The sequence below is a fragment of the Phascolarctos cinereus genome, unplaced genomic scaffold (genome assembly GCF_003287225.1).
Source record: "Phascolarctos cinereus isolate Bilbo 61053 unplaced genomic scaffold, phaCin_HiC Scaffold_2;HRSCAF=192, whole genome shotgun sequence".
Taxonomy (NCBI): domain Eukaryota; kingdom Metazoa; phylum Chordata; class Mammalia; order Diprotodontia; family Phascolarctidae; genus Phascolarctos; species Phascolarctos cinereus.
In genome coordinates, this window is record NW_027555625.1 from 269,257,260 (window position 1) to 269,269,734 (window position 12,475).

At 41.3% G+C, this 12,475-nt stretch overlaps 1 pseudogene; it reads right to left on the bottom strand.

Annotated features, from left to right (window-relative positions):
* Positions 1-3,617: 3,617 nt before the first annotated feature.
* On the bottom strand, positions 3,618-4,353 carry LOC110193630 (coatomer subunit zeta-1 pseudogene; annotated as a pseudogene).
* Positions 4,354-12,475: the final 8,122 nt, after the last annotated feature.

A 12,475-nucleotide genomic window follows, 5' to 3' on the forward strand; every position in this document is an offset into this window, starting at 1 on the left:
CCTCTTAGAGTCGGGAGGACCTGAGTTCAAATGCGGCCTCAGACACTTAACTGCATGTGTGACCCTGAGCAAGTCTCAACCCTAAAAACAGCTAATGTAATTTGGGGCTACATTAAGAAAGGCATCATTTCCAGGAATGAGGAAGTGATAGTCTCACTGAACTGCCCTGGTCAGACCTCATCTAGAATCTTGGGTTTGGTTTTTGTACTTCCTCTTCCCCCAAGCTGAGGAAGGACATTGTGAAAGCATCCAGGGGAGGACAACCAGGATGATGAATCCATATCACATGAGGGTCAGTTGAAGAAAATGGGGATAGTTAACCTAGAGAAGAGCAGATTTGGGAGACGTAATCGTTGCATGTAAATCTTTGACAGGCTCTTGTATGGAAGAGGCCCTACAGGGCAGTCCAGGAAAAGCTTTTTAACAATTGAAACTATCCAAAAAGTGGCATCAGCTTCCTCGGGAAGTGCTAGCTTTCTCCTCATTGGAGGTCTTCAAGCAGAGATTAGAGAACCATGTTTCAGTTATGTTATAGTAGGATTCCTTTTGGGCCATGAATTAGACTAGAATGCTGCTGACATCCCCTCCAATTCTGAAATTCTGTGAAAAATATGATGAAGTGGAAATACAGGTAAGGCAACACCAGTGTAGAAAATAAGGATGGTTTTGACATCCTACATAATGCTGTGGATGATGGAGCTACTGAAGGATGCCATACTAGTAAGGATGTAGTTGGCGTAAATGTTGCTGCCTCTGAATTCTTCCAAACTGAGAAATGACTTGGTGGACTTCAAGTCTCCTGATGATCTTAATGTATATATACATCATCCTGATGATCTTGGGGACCTGGAAAAGACCTTCCTCAAGCATGACCTGATGATGTCTATTGAGATCCCTTTAACCAGGATGATTGGGGAGCTTGGAAAGCATTTGCAACTACCATAGGCTTTCAAGTAACAGAAAAAGATTCCAACTGGAAGCCATGAATAAAAAATCCTACAACTGCCTGCTGCCCAGAGTGAGCAAGATTGGCTTTGTACCTCTAAATTTCTGCAGGCGTGCAAGCTGGTCAGTCTAATGGATGGGGTGTAACAGTTTTCCATCATTCTGGGGAGACCAAAGATACTATCATCATAGACCTGGTGGTGAGTCTCCTCATTGGACGGATCAAGACTGGTGCCTCCTGCCTATAAGAATGCCTGGCTACATATAATTAGATTCTCAGAAAAGCTGAGTTTTTAAGCTAAATTCACTGGGAGCATTTCAGAGACTCTCAGGCTGAGTAAGTTATGTGTCTGCGCATAACCCTGAGCCAGTTCAAGCACTATCACCAATTTGACATCTGTTCCTCTACTAAAAATGGGCAGTTCTGATACCAGACTAGGCATATTTGGGAGAGAGGTATCAGGGGCCCTGCTGCTTAACTCCCCTCTCATTTCAGTCCATTAGAGGTTCCGTCACTATGTACCTGACTACCTGACACTCTGTTGGAAGACCTAGCTCTGTGATCTTATGACTGAGATAAAATGACTTTTTCCTCACCCTTCTTCCTGCCATGTGTCTATGTGAAGCCCTACCCTTGTAGTACAGTACCTGAGGTGCTCACACACTGGATCCTTCATGATTTTTACATATAAAATAAAGAAGTATTAATCCATTGTGGGAGAGGGGAAGAAAGAAAATTAGGGAGAGCTTTTTGGGCAGGACTTTTTTTTTTTTTGGCTTGGCAGTGGGGTTACGTGACTTACCCAGGATCACACAGCTAGTAAAAAAAAGTGTTATGTGTCTGAAGCTGTATTTGAACTCAGGTCTTCTTGAATCAAGGGCTGGTGCTCTATCCACTGTGTCACCTAGCTGCCCCAGGAGAGCTTTTTGGGAGCCTTCTCCCTTGATTCAAACTTCTTTTAGACCCAAGATACAGGAGGGATTTCTCTCCATACCCTCCTTTTTTTGCGGTAGGGGAAGATGCTTTATTTAGGATCTGTGGGCAGCTGCCCTTCATTTCCCACAAGCCTGCCCTGTCCTCACCTTTTCCTTTAGGTCTTCTTTTGTGCTGGGAATGTGGCAAATTGGGAGGTGGGAAATGGGTGGGCAGCTGGGAATGTTTCAGACTTAGAACAATGACATGAGAGGGAACAGAGGCCTGTTAAAGGGAGCCGATGGTTTCTTAAGGGGGACATCTGTTCTTTTGCCAGCTGCAGTACCTGAGACAGTCTGCTCTGTAAGGAGGACATCTTCACCCTATAATGCTACTCTGTGTACTACTTGCTGGGGGTCACTCTCTAGTCAAGGAGAACGGTCACACCAAACGGTGGTGGTCAATCATCTGCCTTTCCAGGGAACCACAAAGCTCACTGATTTAACCCAGGGTGACTGTATTTGACAGACTTCCAATGGGAGAACGGTTTTCCAAACCAGCTTTCTCTGGTGTCACCAAAGATAGATCTTCACCTTATCCCAACCCAAGTCTCGTAAGGGTAATTCTAGCTTTTTCTCACTGCCTCTGCCTCCCACTCCTACCCCACCAAAATCCTACATCCTGATGCCCAGCAGGCCTGAGGAAAGGCCAGCAAGATGGGGAAAGGATTAAGATCAGGGCCTGTAGACACAAGGCTGAAACATTTATCTCAAATGTGCAGGGCCATTATGGGGGCTAAAGGAACCCAAAGAATAAGCAACATAAATTTAGCCCACATCCAAATTCTGAGCAGAAAACCCATCTTCCGGAGACCGGCTCTGTCCCAGAATTGGGGAACGTGGTGTACAAGACCCCATTTGTATAAATAGTGGAGATTTACAGAGAATTGACTTGGCAACAGAGATTCCCAAGATACACTCTCCCAGGCCACAGAACAGTGTGGGCCTATAAATTGAGCCTATAATTGGGGTTAGGGAGAGTGATAGTGAATAACTGAGGAAAAGCAGCATCCGCCTCTACAGCCACCCTCCTCTCCCAACCCCTATCCCATTCCTGTTAAAGAGTTGTCAGCAGCTATCTGGCCTGCCTTCTCTCCCCAAGCTGTTTTCTTCCTTTCTCTAGAAGGCTGGGGGTAGTAAGCAGGAACAAGAAGAAATACATGAGAGACTGATAAAATCTAGGGGCCTCTGGATGGAACTATCCTTTTCCCTGTATTGGGATGAGGGCCAGGGCACATGTAGGGTGAGACGAGAAGAGGAAAACAGCACATTCTTCCCAAAACTTTGATCTGGGGGAAATCATCCTTGTTCCCCTGTTCTGTTCCCAGTTCTGCTAGGGCCTGGGCCACTTCCAGGAACCTCACTGCCTGAACGATAGGAGAGATAAGAAAGCTGGAAAGGACATAACCCCTCTCTTTGTTCAATCCTAGTTTTTGGTCTTTAGGATAATGGGGGGGGGCAGTGGATACGGCACCGGCCCTGAAGTCAGGAGGACCTGAGTTCAAATCTGGTCTCAGAGCAAACACTTGACACTTACTAGCTGTGTGACCCTGGGCAAGTCACTTAACCCCAATTTCCTAAAAACAAACAAACAAACAAAGATAATTTTGGGAAGAGGAGAAAAACAGGAAAGAAGGCAAAGAAAAGTGGCAAGAAGAATAGAAGGCCCTTATCATTTCCCTGAAGTGGCCCCGAGATCATCAGTGCAGTGCAAGAGGGATGGGGATGGGGGGTGAGGGCATCACAGTAGACAAATGGCTTGGGGAAGGATGATGGGAGTCAGGGGGTAATGGAGTCTTGACCGTAGCAGTGACAGCTTGCTCTGTTCCTTTGCCAGCTGCAATATCTGAGACACAGTCTGCTCCATGGAGGGTACATCACCCCATAACGCTTACTCTCTGTACCACTTGCTGGAGGTCACTCTCTGAAATCCCCCCTCCATCTATGATGTCATCTACAGCCAGGAAGAGTCCTTCCATGTTCTCTAGCAGGGCTCATTTCTCAACATTCTTCTTCAGCATCTGACTCAAAGAATCAGAGGCAGTTCAGAACAGCCATTACTATCAGCCACTTTTCATAGGAGCTGCCAATCACATAGAAGTAGAGGTCAATGATGCCTTTGTACACCACAGTCAGTCCTTCCAAGAGGGCAGTCTCACTGCCAGTAGGGTTGGGTCGTGTTGAAAATGTTCTTCTGAAAAGCCTTCTGCTCCTTTACATTGGGGTAGGTGTTGTCATAGCACCCGACAAAGAGCCACTCTCCATCATTGTCCAGGATCAGGATGGCTTTGACTATGTACCGAGAAGGTTCCAGGGTCAACGCCTCCATTGTGCCAACGTTCTTTGCCCCTTTTCCAAGAGCATTGGTAACAGAAAACGCATATAGCAGTTGGAGACATGTACTTACCCAAATGAGGTCAAAAAGTAATCTCTAGATCTCCCTATTGTGGAGGGAATTATGATTTTTGTAATAATTGATATGATATGTGTAATGAACGTACTAACAGATTAGAATATTTTTCAGAATTGCCTTTTCCGGCTTATGAGTCAGACTCGCAATGCAGCTTGAACTGATCAATCAAAGCTTGACAATGTTCACAATCGCTGGCATCCTTCTGCCTGTACCTGAAGTGAAGCGAATCAAAGATTGTAGAACCTGTTCCCAGCACGGAACTCTGTGACCCACTAAGCAATGACCCCCAAGGATTCATGCAATATTGCTCCCACAGGACTCCAGAATTGTTGTATTGTCTTCTATTTGTGACCCTGAGAACCATTGTTTGTAATCCACCTTCCCCTCTCCCTTGTGATGTATGTATATCATCTCCGTCTTCACTTCTGCAAGGTGGAATTCTGATCAAGAGAATTCCCGATTTGCAAATCTGTTCCTCATAATGAAACTGATTAATGAAACGGCTACCTGATTACTGGCACTTGTCCCTGGTCTGCTGTTTCATCATTCTCAGACTCAGAGACTGGCTTGGTAAAATCCTGTTAAAACTGTTCTCAGCCACCTTCTTTCTGTTTATTCACTTGAGCAGCAACTAGCAATTCTGAGAAATCAATTGTTTCTAGCATTGGTTGTTAACCTTATGAGTTTAAGAGTTCCAGACTTGAGTGCTAGTTGCCCAGAGGAAGGTTTCCTTTTAACAGTAAGCTTCTCAAAAACCTGGAAAGACTTCATAGCAGCTCTTTTTGTGGTGGCAAAGAATTGGAAACTGAGAGGATGCCCGTCAGTTGGGGAATAGCTGAGCAAGTTGTGGTATATGAATGTAATGGAATACTATTGTGCTGTAAGAAATGATGAACAGGTGGACTTCAGAAAAACCTGGAAAGATTTGTATGGACTGACGCTGAGTGAAGTGAGCAGAACCAAGAGAACGTTGTACACAATAACACCACGTTGTTCGATGACTAACTTTGATAGACTCAGCCCTTCTCAGCAATGCAAGGATCTCTAAAAGTTTCATGATGGAAAATGCTATCCACATCCAAAGAAAGAACTATGGAGTTTGAATGTAAATTGAAGTATGCTATTTGCTCTTTTTTTTCCTTCTGTTTTGTTTCCTCTTTTTATGGTTCCTCCTATTGGTTCTAATTCTTCCTTACAACATGACTAATGTGAAAATATGTTTAATAGGAATGTGTATGTACAGCCTATATCAGATTGCATGCTATCTTGGGGAGGGAGGGGGAGAAAAATTTAAAACTCAAAAGCTTATGGAAGTGATTGTTGAAAACTAAAAATAAGTTAAAAAAAAAAAAGTTCTGTCCTAGGCCATGGGCCATCCTGATCACATCAGTTTCCCACTTGATAAATCCAAGGACCCTTTTTAATTTTATCCTCAACCTCTATTAAAGTTCTAGCTTAGGCCATGGGCTGTCCTGATCATATCAACTTCCCAATGGCTTTAGCCTGTTTTTGGAGCTGATCCAGAAGACCTTGGGTTACCTTTTTATCATATTACAGACCCTGTTCATCACCAATTCCTGGCTCAAGATAGTGAGTCCCTGACCCTTCGTGGCTCCCTGGGTTTAATGGTCCATTGCACCCAATTCCTAATTATCTTTTTCCCCTTTCCAGCCATTTCCACTGTCAGTGAATCTTCTAGAACCATTTACTCCTATGCCTTTAACTCCTGTGGCCACACATTCCAAATGACAACCTGTATTCTTATTTCAGTTCTTTAATACTTTAATAGATCCCACTCATCAGTGGGAGTAATCCCTCCAATAACACGGACTGCAACCCATTCACACTTTTTCATCTTGTGCAACTCTTGTAAATATTCTCCCATAAAACCACCACAGGAGATCAACTCAATGTACTGGGGGACTTCCTTTCGATCTCTTGGCATTAAATGGGTCACCGTCCATTGATTATCCTTTACTCTCAATATGTAACTGATTCACCTCCCCTTCTGCTCATACCTCTCTGATGATACCTTGTACATCACTTTTTGTATGCAAGTTATTGTGGGTAGCTTTCTGCAGATTACTTACATCTACACTATGCATCTCACCATTACCCTTCAGGTCATGCTTAATTTTGATTCCTTAGAGATTGCTGTGTTCCATGATTCATAGTCGCATAGGATCCCTAAAAAAAAAAAAACTCAATGTAAAAATATCGAATTTTTGGAGAAAAAAAAACTGGAAGCAACCAAGTCTTAAAATAGGAGAACAGTTAAATAAATTATTAATACAATGGATTACTAGGGTACAACTAAGACTAATAAGTATGATGATTACAGAGAAGTCTAGAAAGACTTTTATAATATTTTAATGAAAAGTGAAGAAAAAAAAAGCAGAACCAGAAGAAAAGGTTCCACGTTAATTATAAGAGGAAAAGTGAGTAAGAATGGATGGACAAATAATCTAGATAGGGACTTAGAAGAAGTGACTGAAAAATTATTATGATACTTATGAAGCAATAAAGATGAGAGTAAAGCTAAAATGCCCACTCTCCCCAGTATTATTTGATCTAGTTCTTCAAATTCTAGCAATAGCAGTAACTCAAGAGAAAGAAATTAAAGGCATAAAGATAGGTAAAGAGAAAATAAAACAATCCTTATTTGCTGATGATATGATGATTTACTTAGAAAATCTCAGGGAATCAGCAAAGATACCAGTTGAAACAACAGCTTCAACAAAGTTGCAGGTTACAAAGTAAAAACCCTCAAAAAACAATAGCATTTCCATATAATAATAAAATCCTTGGATTTAACAAAATCCAAGAGGAAATAAGAGAAAGGGAAATCCCATTCCAAACAACTACATAATGCATAAAATATCCCCTGATCAATCTACCAAAGTACAAAAAGTACTTGTATAGATTAAATTACAAAGTGCTCCTTAAAGAAATAACTTAAATAGCTGGAAGAATATTTAGTGTTCATGATGTACCCTGGCAACATAATAAAAATGACAATATTACCTAAGTTAATTTATAGTTTTAATACTATACCAACCAAATTGTCAAAGGGATACTTTACAGAACCCAATTAAATAATAACAAAATGTATTTGGAAAAATAAAAGATTTAAAATATCAAAGGAAATAACAAAAAGATGTAGCAATAAAGGGGGAATAGCATTTAGAAATTTCAAATTATTCTATAAAGCAGCAGTCATCAAAACCATATGATATTGGTTTAAAAATAGAGAAAGAGCCCAAACTCCTCCAAATACCTGTAAAAAATGACTCTGAACAAATTCTAGAGCAGCAGAACCCACAAAAAGACAGAGTGAAACAGATTTCCAGCCCCAGAAAACCTCGAGGTTTGATAGGAAAGGTCTGTTGTTGCCCCAGGCTGGGAGAAGAACGCAGTCTAGCATGGCCGCACAGGCAAAGATGGAAAAAGACTCAGAAGACTAAATCATGGGGAGCTATGGTGGTTTCCAGACTTCTCAACCCACAAACACCAAAGACAACTTAGAAGGTCAGTGGGAAAGGTCTGTTAGACTTGGGTGAGACAGAGAGGAGCATGGTTCAGCCCTGGTGTTAGTGCAGCTCCCGGGGCAGTGACAGCAGTTGCTTCCAGAACTCTGGCCCACAGATCGTGGGGGGATCAAGTGGATGATCAGAGGCGGATTGCAGGGATCTCTCTGCTGGCGCTGAAGCAGGATTCTCTTGCTTTGCCTATGCTTGGATCTGGGTCACAGTCCTGGGTGGTGGTCCTGGGGCAAGGCAGAGCTTGTAGTGGTGATACAGAGAGAATCCTCCTCACGGTTCCAAGGCAGAAAAGAGTGCTTGTAGTAACTTATAGACCAGAGCACATGCCAGGAAAGGAGTAAACACTTCTCCTTTGATCATACCACCTTGGAAGAACTGAAAATTTACAGATCTCTCTGAAATTACGGTATCTCTGAAAACAGTTGCACAAAACCCCTGAAGCTTGGGACAGTACACCCTCCACACTGGAAGCAGACCCCTACTTTGACAAAGAGTTAAAAAGTAAAGTAAATGGCTGGGAACATGAGCAAACAGAGGGGAAAAACTCAGACTATTGAAACTTACTTTGGTGACAAAGAAGATCAAAACACACAACCAGAAGAACACAACAAAGTCAAAGCCCCTACACTCAAAGCCTCCAAGAAAAATATGAATTGGTCTCAGGCAATGGAAGTGCTCAAAAAGGATTTTGAAAATCAAGTAAAAGAAGTAGAGGAAAAAATGGGAAGAGAAATGAGAGTAATGGGGCAGCTAGGTGGTGCAGAGGATAGAGCTCCAGCCTTGGAGTCAGGAGGACCTGAGTTCAAATCTGGCCTCAGACACTTGACACTTAACTAGCTATGTGGCCCTGGACAAGTCACTTAACCCCAACTGCCTCACCAAAAAAAAAAAAAAAGAAAGAAAGAAAGGAATGAAATGAAATGAAAGTAATGCAAGAAAATCATGAAAAACGAGTCAAGAGCTAGCTAAAGGAGACCCAAAAAAAGATACTGAAGAAAATAACACCTTAAGAATAGACTAACCCAAAAGGTAAAAGAGGTCTAAAAAGCCAATGAGGAGAAGAATGCCTTAAAAAGCAGAATTGGCCAAATGGAAAAGGAGATCCAAAAGCTCACTGAAGAAAATAATTTCTTACACCACCATCTTGATAAAGCAAATCCTTGACGGTGGGATAGTTTTGTTCTTTTCTTCTTGGGACCTAACACAGTGCCTATCACATAATGGGTACTTAACAAATGATTTTTTAATTGAATTAAAAGTTTAAAAAACAATCCAGGCCTTCCTTCTAAAAACTTTTTTTCAGTTTAATTTTTTTAAAATTTGTTTAAAAAACAAATAAATAAAATTGTTGCTTTACCCAAATTAGGCAGCTCTCTCTGTGCCTACCAACCATTCTGTGCGTTCTCCTCCCTCCCTTTATTGAATTTCAGCCTATCCTTAAAGCTCAGCCTATCCTTAAAGCCCAGCCCCGTTCCAAGCAGCTTCCCTCCATGTCGCCAAGACTGAGTACATCCTTCCCCTTCCTCCAGGTCTCATGTAGTCTTTTGTTTTCTAATTGTAATGGACTTTTTATCATGTAATGTATAGTATATCTGTCTGTATTGTTGTTTAATTCTCCTACTAGACTGAGCTCAGTGAGAGTAGGGATCACGACTTGGCTAATTCTCTCCCCAAGCATTCGGTAGATGCTTAATAAAAAGGGCTGGGGCTTTGTTAACTCATCCCTATTAGGGTAGAAAGCACACAGTCCTTGAAGCCCAGATGAAGCCCAGACTTTGCTATGACTGTGGACAAGCAATTTCTTGCCACTTCCCACTGAGCCTGAGTTTCATCATCTGTAAAATGAGGCTAAATGACTCAGCCTGCCTATGGCTCAGGGCTGTTGTGAAAATCAGAGGAGACGGTTGGTGTACTCCGTGAAAAGCTCTGGGCACAGAGTGGCTCTTGGCAAACCCAGAGTGTTTCTATGGTATGTCTGTCTCCCTCGAGGTGCTGAAGTAGAGAGGATTAAAAGCCAAACTTGGAGACAAGAAGACCTGGAGTTCATTGATGCTTGCCATGTGTGACCTTGGCCAAGTCCTTTCATCCTCCCTGATTGCAGTCAGCTCGCTGGGAATTATTTGTCCTTGTTGGTGGAAGTCATCCATGCCCCACATCAAACGTTAGGGGCTGATTTTATTTTAAAGAGCCAGTGCTGTAGAAGGCAAGTGTGCTGACTGGCTTCAAATCCCAGGTCTGACAGCTCTGACCGTGGTGAACCTAATCAGGTCTCTTAGCTCCTGGGGCCTCCACTTCTTACCTGGACAGCCAGGGGTAGAACAGAGACACTGTCTTCCAGCTCCTGAAGATTTTCCTAACTTGAGATCGATGAGCCTCTTTCTCATAATTTTTCTAGCCTTATTCTCAGCTTAGTTATTCTAGCCATCAAAAACAGTTAGGAAAAAGAAATTAAAATATGGATCTATAAACCCCCAAATGCTAAATGTATTTATAATTTGTTAATATATATGTGTATATTTATATGTAAACATATAATATATAAAATGTATAACAGTATATAAAATAGTTGTATAAATATTAATATATAAGTATATATATTTAAATAAAACTACACTGCTTCTGTGTCCCCTTTTTAATGTATTTCTTATTTATAAAAAAATAATTTCTTAAAAATTAGAACAGAACAAATGGAAGCTAATGACTCTATGAGAAATCAAGAAATTATAAAACTAAACCAAAAGAATGAAAAAATAGAAGACAATGTGAACTATCTCATTGGAAAAACAACTTACTTGGGAAATAGATCCAGGAGAGATAATTTAAAAATTATTGGGCTACCTGAAAACCATGATCGAAAAAAGGACTTATAGGTAGCACAATAGATAGAGCACCGGCCCTGGATTCAGGAGGACCTGAGTTCAAGTCCGGTCTCAGACACATAACACTTACTAGCTGTGTGACCCTGGGCAAGTCACTTAATTCCATTGCCTAACCAAAAAAAGAAAAAAGAGCTTAGACATCATCTTTCAACAAATTATCAAGGAAAACTTCCCTGATATTCTAGAACCAGAGGGTAAAATAGAAATTAAAGGAATCCACCGATCACCTCCTGAAAGAGATCCCAAAAGGAAAACTCCTAGGAATATCATAGCCAAATTCCAGAGTTCCCAGGTGAAGGAGAAAATGTTACAAGCAGCCAGAAAAAAATAATTCAAGTATTGTGGAAACACAATCAGGATAACACAAAATTTAGCAGCTTCTACATTAAGGGATCAGAGGGCTTAGAATATGATATTCTGGGAGTCAAAGGAGCTAGGATTAAAACCAAGAATCACCTACCCAGCAAAACTGAGTATAATCCTTCAGGGGAAAAAATGGGTATTCAATGAAACAGAGGACTTTCAAGTATTCTTGATGAAAAGACCAGAGCTAAAAAGAAAATTTGACTTTCAAATACAAGACTCAAAAGAAGCATGAAAAGGTAAACAGGAAAGAGAAATCATAAGAGACTTATTAAAGTTGAACTGTTTACATTCCTACGTAGAAAGATATTTGTAACTCATGAGATTTTTCTCATTATTAGGGTAATTAGAAGGACCACATATAGACAGAGGGCACAGGGTGAGTCAAATATGAAAGGATGATATCTAAAAAATAAAATTAAGGGGTAAGAGAGGATTGTACTGGGAGAAGGTGAAAGGAGAGGTAGAATGGGGTAAATTAGGTCACATAAAAGAAACAAGAAAAAGTTTTTAGAGGGGAGGGGAAAAGGTAAGAGGAAATGAGCAAATATTACTCTCATGGGATTTGGCTTAAGGAGGGAATAACATACACACTCAATTGGGTATGGAAATCTATCTTAGCCTACAGGAAAACTGGGGGGAAGGGGATAAGAGAGGAGTGGGAGATACAGGGCATGGCAGACTGGGGAAGGGATAATCAGAAGCAAACACTTTTGAGGAGGGACAGTGTCAAAGGAGAGAATAGAATAAACTGTGGGGGTGGGATAAGATGGAGTGAAATAAAGTTAGTCTTTCACAACATGACTATTATGGAAGTGTTTTGTATGACTACACATGTATAATCTATGTCAAATTGCTTGCCTTCTCAATAAGGGTGGGTGGGGGAAAGGAGAGAATTTGTAACTCAAAGTTTTTGTTTTTGCTTTTTGGTGAGGCAATTGGGGTTAAGTGGTTTGCCCAGGGTCACACAGCTAGTAAGTGTTAAGTGTCTGAGGCTGGATTTGAACTCAGGTCCTCCTGACTCCAAGGCCAGAGCTCTATTCACTGTGCCACCTAGCTGCCCCTGGAACTCAAAGTTTTAAAAACAAATGCTAAAAAATTGTTTTTATGTACAACTGGGAAATAAGATATACAGGTATTGAGGTATAGAAATCTATCTTGCCCTACAGGAAAATAGAAGGGGAAGGGTATAAGCAAAGGGGCGGGTTGATAGAAGGTAGGGCAGATTGGGGGAAGGGGTATTCAGAATGCATTTTGTCTTAGAGTGGGGGGAGGGGAGAGATGGGGAGAAAACTTGGATCTCAAAATCTTGTGGAAGTGAACTTGAAAAATAAAAATTAATTAATTAATTAATAATTAAT